The sequence below is a fragment of the Camellia sinensis genome, chromosome 2 (genome assembly GCF_055761805.1).
Source record: "Camellia sinensis isolate YWXY chromosome 2, ASM5576180v1, whole genome shotgun sequence".
Classification (NCBI taxonomy): Eukaryota; Viridiplantae; Streptophyta; class Magnoliopsida; order Ericales; family Theaceae; genus Camellia; species Camellia sinensis.
The window spans coordinates 129,881,993-129,890,638 of NC_138962.1; positions in this window are offsets into that span (position 1 = coordinate 129,881,993).

An 8,646-nucleotide genomic window follows, 5' to 3' on the forward strand; every position below is an offset into this window, starting at 1 on the left:
CCCTCGGGAACGCACCCCGGCTTAGACCTGGTTGGTGCCCAGTATGTTTTCCAAAATCATTTGCATGCATGTTAGACTTGTTTTGAGGAATATGTTCAAGTACGCTTTGCTATGTGATTGTAGGACTTGGACCTTGCTTGACCCCGACGTTCGAAGAATTAAGTGAGTGGTATTTTTGATAAAGCTATGTTACACTTGTTTTGATAAATCTTGTTTTGCCTTGTCTTGAAAAGTATTTGATTTAGCATGAATGATTATCCCTATTTGTATACCAAATACTATCTTGTTTTGATGACATTTCTTGAAAGTCCTTAGCTGCAGGGGACTATAATGCAACTGCACTCTTGTCTTGACAGTCCTTAGTGCTAGAGGACTCTAAACTTTCGCAGCACAGCTTGTCTTGACAGTCCTTAGTGCTAGAGGACTCTAAACTTTCGCAGCACAGCTTGTCTTGAAAGTCCTTAGTTGCAGGGGACTATAATGCAACTGCACTCTTGTCTTGATATGTCATCACCCCTTGAAATAAGTAGATGCTATTAACATCCAAGGAACTTGAAAGCCGGCAAATGAACTTGACTTTTCCCTTGATTGTAAAGTATACTATGTATTGTTTGTAAGAAACCTTGGATATCAATCATGCAAAACCTTTATTTCTAATATCATTCACTGAGTATCCAAGCTCACCCTCTATATATATATATGTAGGTGATGAACAAGAAGGCATTGAGGCCTAGGCGTGATGCCGATGTGTTTTGGGCGCATTGCCGACATGTTTTGGATTTGCGTTTTGCATCGTCTTGAAGATTATGCTTCTCGGCTTATGTTTTCTCTTGTTTGTTTTGGAATATGTCGGCTTGAGAAGCCTTTTGGTCAGGATGTATTTTGTATCTCATTCTTGTTGTATCTAAATTGTAAGACTTGTAAAGATGCTTGATGTATGACATTCCATTGGACTTAAGCACGGCTCTCATGGACTACTCAGTTTTATATGTATATTTTGCTTCCGCTCTTGTAAGCCCCATATTTCATACTCTGATTGTGTGTGATTTTTGTAAGACGGCCTTCGGTAACCACGGGTTACTGGCCATCACGGCACCAAACAACTAGGGGCGGTTTGGGGGCGTGACAAATTTACTTAGACTTTATTGATTAATTTACTAAGAATTTACTCAGTAATTTACTTAGAATTTATTGAATAATTTACTGAGAATTTATAAAGTAATTTACTGAGAATTTACAGGGAATTCACTAATTAATGTTCGAATAATTTACTGAGAATTAACAAAAAAGTAATTCACGATTTTTTTTTTGATAATTTTATGAGTAATTTACCAAGAATTTATACAGAATTTTCTTAGAATTAGTTGAAAACTTTCTGAGTAATTTATTTACAATTTATTAAATAATTTGTTGAAAATTTACAGATAATTTGCAAAGTAATTTATAGAGAATTTATTGAAAACCTAACGAGTAATTTATTGAGAATTAATACGAATATATGGAGTAATTTGCTGAATAATTTACTAAGAAATTATTTTGAATTTACCAAGAATTTATATAGAATTTTCTTAGAATTTATTGAGTAATTTACTCATAATTTACTGATTAATTCACAAAAAAAATTCTCGTAATTTTTTGTGAATTTAGTCAGAATTTTCTGATAAATTACTAAGAATTTGCTGAATAATTTATAGAGAATTTTACGTGTAATTTACTGAGAAATTTCCTGAGTAATTTAGTGAGAATTTACGGGTAATTTACTGAGTAATTTGCAGAGAATTTATCCAGTATTTTACTGATAAAATTACTAAATAATTCACTCATTAATTTACTGAGAATTTAAGGAGTAATTTATTGAGAATTTACTCAGTAATTTATTTAGAATTTATTAAATAATTTACTAAGAATTTACAGATAATTTACTGCGTTATTTTCTTGGAATTTACAGAGTACTTTTCTAATAATTTACTGAGTAATTTACTAAGTAACTGACTCGGAATCTTTTGAGAACTTATCGATAATAAACTAAGTAATTTACAGAGAATTTATTGAGAATTTACTGGGAATTTACTTAGTAATTTACAGACAACTTTAGCGAGTAATTCACCGAATAATTTACTTAGTAATTTATTTAGAATTTACTCAGTAAATTACTAAGAGTTTACTGAGAATTTACCGAGTTATTTACCACGAATTTACTACAACTTTAATGATAATTTGCTGAGTAATTTATTGAGAATTTACTGTGAATTTATTGAAAATTTTCCGAGTAATTTACTTTGAATTTATTGAGTAATTCACCGATAATTAACTGGGTAATTTATAGAGAATTTATTGAAAATTTAACGAATAATTTTTTGAGAATTTGCTGAGTAATTTTTTAAAAAATTTCTGTGAATTTACTGAGTAATTTACCAAGAATTTACACAAACTTTTCTGAGAATTTACAGAGTAATTTACTCATAATTTACTGAGTAATTCACAAAAAAAATTTCTAATGATTTTCTAAGAATTTACACGGAATTTTCTCATAATTTACTGAATAATTTTCTGAGAATTTTGCGTGTAATTTATTGAGAATTTTACTGAGTAATTTAATGAGAATTTACTGAGAATTTATTGAGTAATTTACTAAGAATCTACCGATAATTTACTGAGTAATTTATTGAGAATTTACTGCGAATTGACTAAGAAATTTACTGATAAATTGTTAAGTTCTTCACCGGGTAATTTATCTGGAAATTACTAAGTAATTTATTGAGAATTTACTGGGTAAGTTAGTAAGAATTTATTGATAATTTACTTAGACTTTATTGATTAATTTACTAAGAATTTGCTCAGTAATTTACTTAGAATTTATTGAATAATTTACTGAGAATTTATAAAGTAATTTACTGAGAATTTACAGGGAATTCACTAATTAATGTTCGAATAATTTACTGAGAATTAACAAAAAAGTAATTCACGATTTTTTTTTTTGATAATTTTATGAGTAATTTACCAAGAATTTATACAGAATTTTCTTAGAATTAGTTGAAAACTTTCTGAGTAATTTATTTACAATTTATTAAATAATTTGTTGAAAATTTACAGATAATTTGCAAAGTAATTTATAGAGAACTTATTGAAAACCTAACGAGTAATTTATTGAGAATTAATACGAATATATGGAGTAATTTGCTGAATAATTTACTAAGAAATTATTTTGAATTTACCAAGAATTTATATAGAATTTTCTTAGAATTTATTGAGTAATTTACTCATAATTTACTGATTAATTCACAAAAAAAATTCTCGTAATTTTTTGTGAATTTAGTCAGAATTTTCTGATAAATTACTAAGAATTTGCTTAATAATTTATAGAGAATTTTACGTGTAATTTACTGAGAAATTTCCTGAGTAATTTAGTGAGAATTTACGGGTAATTTACTGAGTAATTAGCAGAGAATTTACCAATAATTTACTGAGTAATTTGCAGAGAATTTATCGAGTATTTTACTGATAAAATTACTAAATAATTCACTCATTAATTTACTGAGAATTTAAGGAGTAATTTATTGAGAATTTACTCAGTAATTTATTTAGAATTTATTAAATAATTTACTAAGAATTTACAGATAATTTACTGCGTTATTTTCTTGGAATTTACAGAGTACTTTTCTAATAATTTACTGAGTAATTTACTAAGTAACTGACTCGGAATCTTTTGAGAACTTATCGATAATAAACTAAGTAATTTACAGAGAATTTATTGAGAATTTACTGGGAATTTACTTAGTAATTTACAGACAAATTTAGCGAGTAATTCACCGAATAATTTACTTAGTAATTTATTTAGAATTTACTCAGTAAATTACTAAGAGTTTACTGAGAATTTACCGAGTTATTTACCACGAATTTACTACAACTTTAATGATAATTTGCTGAGTAATTTATTGAGAATTTACTGTGAATTTATTGAAAATTTTCCGAGTAATTTACTTTGAATTTATTGAGTAATTCACCGATAATTAACTGGGTAATTTATAGAGAATTTATTGAAAATTTAACGAATAATTTTTTGAGAATTTGCTGAGTAATTTTTTAAAAAATTTCTGTGAATTTACTGAGTAATTTACCAAGAATTTACACAAAATTTTCTGAGAATTTACAGAGTAATTTACTCATAATTTACTGAGTAATTCACAAAAAAAATTTCTAATGATTTTCTAAGAATTTACACGGAATTTTCTCATAATTTACTGAATAATTTTCTGAGAATTTTGCGTGTAATTTATTGAGAATTTTACTGAGTAATTTAATGAGAATTTACTGAGAATTTATTGAGTAATTTACTAAGAATCTACCGATAATTTACTGAGTAATTTATTGAGAATTTACTGCGAATTGACTAAGAAATTTACTGATAAATTGTTAAGTTCTTCACCGGGTAATTTATCTGGAAATTACTAAGTAATTTATTGAGAATTTACTGGGTAAGTTAGTAAGAATTTATTGATAATTTACTTAGACTTTATTGATTAATTTACTAAGAATTTGCTCAGTAATTTACTTAGAATTTATTGAATAATTTACTGAGAATTTATAAAGTAATTTACTGAGAATTTACAGGGAATTCACTAATTAATGTTCGAATAATTTACTGAGAATTAACAAAAAAGTAATTCACGATTTTTTTTTTGATAATTTTATGAGTAATTTACCAAGAATTTATACAGAATTTTCTTAGAATTAGTTGAAAACTTTCTGAGTAATTTATTTACAATTTATTAAATAATTTGTTGAAAATTTACAGATAATTTGCAAAGTAATTTATAGAGAACTTATTGAAAACCTAACGAGTAATTTATTGAGAATTAATACGAATATATGGAGTAATTTGCTGAATAATTTACTAAGAAATTATTTTGAATTTACCAAGAATTTATATAGAATTTTCTTAGAATTTATTGAGTAATTTACTCATAATTTACTGATTAATTCACAAAAAAAATTCTCGTAATTTTTTGTGAATTTAGTCAGAATTTTCTGATAAATTACTAAGAATTTGCTTAATAATTTATAGAGAATTTTACGTGTAATTTACTGAGAAATTTCCTGAGTAATTTAGTGAGAATTTACGGGTAATTTACTGAGTAATTAGCAGAGAATTTACCAATAATTTACTGAGTAATTTGCAGAGAATTTATCGAGTATTTTACTGATAAAATTACTAAATAATTCACTCATTAATTTACTGAGAATTTAGGGAGTAATTTATTGAGAATTTACTCAGTAATTTATTTAGAATTTATTAAATAATTTACTAAGAATTTACAGATAATTTACTGCGTTATTTTCTTGGAATTTACAGAGTACTTTTCTAATAATTTACTGAGTAATTTACTAAGTAACTGACTCGGAATCTTTTGAGAACTTATCGATAATAAACTAAGTAATTTACAGAGAATTTATTGAGAATTTACTGGGAATTTACTTAGTAATTTACAGACAAATTTAGCGAGTAATTCACCGAATAATTTACTTAGTAATTTATTTAGAATTTACTCAGTAAATTACTAAGAGTTTACTGAGAATTTACCGAGTTATTTACCACGAATTTACTACAACTTTAATGATAATTTGCTGAGTAATTTATTGAGAATTTACTGTGAATTTATTGAAAATTTTCCGAGTAATTTACTTTGAATTTATTGAGTAATTCACCGATAATTAACTGGGTAATTTATAGAGAATTTATTGAAAATTTAACGAATAATTTTTTGAGAATTTGCTGAGTAATTTTTTAAAAAATTTCTGTGAATTTACTGAGTAATTTACCAAGAATTTACACAAAATTTTCTGAGAATTTACAGAGTAATTTACTCATAATTTACTGAGTAATTCACAAAAAAAATTTCTAATGATTTTCTAAGAATTTACACGGAATTTTCTCATAATTTACTGAATAATTTTCTGAGAATTTTGCGTGTAATTTATTGAGAATTTTACTGAGTAATTTAATGAGAATTTACTGAGAATTTATTGAGTAATTTACTAAGAATCTACCGATAATTTACTGAGTAATTTATTGAGAATTTACTGCGAATTGACTAAGAAATTTACTGATAAATTGTTAAGTTCTTCACCGGGTAATTTATCTGGAAATTACTAAGTAATTTATTGAGAATTTACTGGGTAAGTTAGTAAGAATTTATTGATAATTTACTTAGACTTTATTGATTAATTTACTAAGAATTTGCTCAGTAATTTACTTAGAATTTATTGAATAATTTACTGAGAATTTATAAAGTAATTTACTGAGAATTTACAGGGAATTCACTAATTAATGTTCGAATAATTTACTGAGAATTAACAAAAAAGTAATTCACGATTTTTTTTTTGATAATTTTATGAGTAATTTACCAAGAATTTATACAGAATTTTCTTAGAATTAGTTGAAAACTTTCTGAGTAATTTATTTACAATTTATTAAATAATTTGTTGAAAATTTACAGATAATTTGCAAAGTAATTTATAGAGAACTTATTGAAAACCTAACGAGTAATTTATTGAGAATTAATACGAATATATGGAGTAATTTGCTGAATAATTTACTAAGAAATTATTTTGAATTTACCAAGAATTTATATAGAATTTTCTTAGAATTTATTGAGTAATTTACTCATAATTTACTGATTAATTCACAAAAAAAATTCTCGTAATTTTTTGTGAATTTAGTCAGAATTTTCTGATAAATTACTAAGAATTTGCTTAATAATTTATAGAGAATTTTACGTGTAATTTACTGAGAAATTTCCTGAGTAATTTAGTGAGAATTTACGGGTAATTTACTGAGTAATTAGCAGAGAATTTACCAATAATTTACTGAGTAATTTGCAGAGAATTTATCGAGTATTTTACTGATAAAATTACTAAATAATTCACTCATTAATTTACTGAGAATTTAGGGAGTAATTTATTGAGAATTTACTCAGTAATTTATTTAGAATTTATTAAATAATTTACTAAGAATTTACAGATAATTTACTGCGTTATTTTCTTGGAATTTACAGAGTACTTTTCTAATAATTTACTGAGTAATTTACTATGTAACTGACTCGGAATCTTTTGAGAACTTATCGATAATAAACTAAGTAATTTACAGAGAATTTATTGAGAATTTACTGGGAATTTACTTAGTAATTTACAGACAAATTTAGCGAGTAATTCACCGAATAATTTACTTAGTAATTTATTTAGAATTTACTCAGTAAATTACTAAGAGTTTACTGAGAATTTACCGAGTTATTTACCACGAATTTACTACAACTTTAATGATAATTTGCTGAGTAATTTATTGAGAATTTACTGTGAATTTATTGAAAATTTTCCGAGTAATTTACTTTGAATTTATTGAGTAATTCACCGATAATTAACTGGGTAATTTATAGAGAATTTATTGAAAATTTAACGAATAATTTTTTGAGAATTTGCTGAGTAATTTTTTAAAAAATTTCTGTGAATTTACTGAGTAATTTACCAAGAATTTACACAAAATTTTCTGAGAATTTACAGAGTAATTTACTCATAATTTACTGAGTAATTCACAAAAAAAATTTCTAATGATTTTCTAAGAATTTACACGGAATTTTCTCATAATTTACTGAATAATTTTCTGAGAATTTTGCGTGTAATTTATTGAGAATTTTACTGAGTAATTTAATGAGAATTTACTGAGAATTTATTGAGTAATTTACTAAGAATCTACCGATAATTTACTGAGTAATTTATTGAGAATTTACTGCGAATTGACTAAGAAATTTACTGATAAATTGTTAAGTTCTTCACCGGGTAATTTATCTGGAAATTACTAAGTAATTTATTGAGAATTTACTGGGTAAGTTAGTAAGAATTTATTGATAATTTACTTAGACTTTATTGATTAATTTACTAAGAATTTGCTCAGTAATTTACTTAGAATTTATTGAATAATTTACTGAGAATTTATAAAGTAATTTACTGAGAATTTACAGGGAATTCACTAATTAATGTTCGAATAATTTACTGAGAATTAACAAAAAAGTAATTCACGATTTTTTTTTTGATAATTTTATGAGTAATTTACCAAGAATTTATACAGAATTTTCTTAGAATTAGTTGAAAACTTTCTGAGTAATTTATTTACAATTTATTAAATAATTTGTTGAAAATTTACAGATAATTTGCAAAGTAATTTATAGAGAACTTATTGAAAACCTAACGAGTAATTTATTGAGAATTAATACGAATATATGGAGTAATTTGCTGAATAATTTACTAAGAAATTATTTTGAATTTACCAAGAATTTATATAGAATTTTCTTAGAATTTATTGAGTAATTTACTCATAATTTACTGATTAATTCACAAAAAAAATTCTCGTAATTTTTTGTGAATTTAGTCAGAATTTTCTGATAAATTACTAAGAATTTTCTTAATAATTTATAGAGAATTTTACGTGTAATTTACTGAGAAATTTCCTGAGTAATTTAGTGAGAATTTACGGGTAATTTACTGAGTAATTAGCAGAGAATTTACCAATAATTTACTGAGTAATTTGCAGAGAATTTATCGAGTATTTTACTGATAAAATTACTAAATAATTCACTCATTAATTTACTGAGA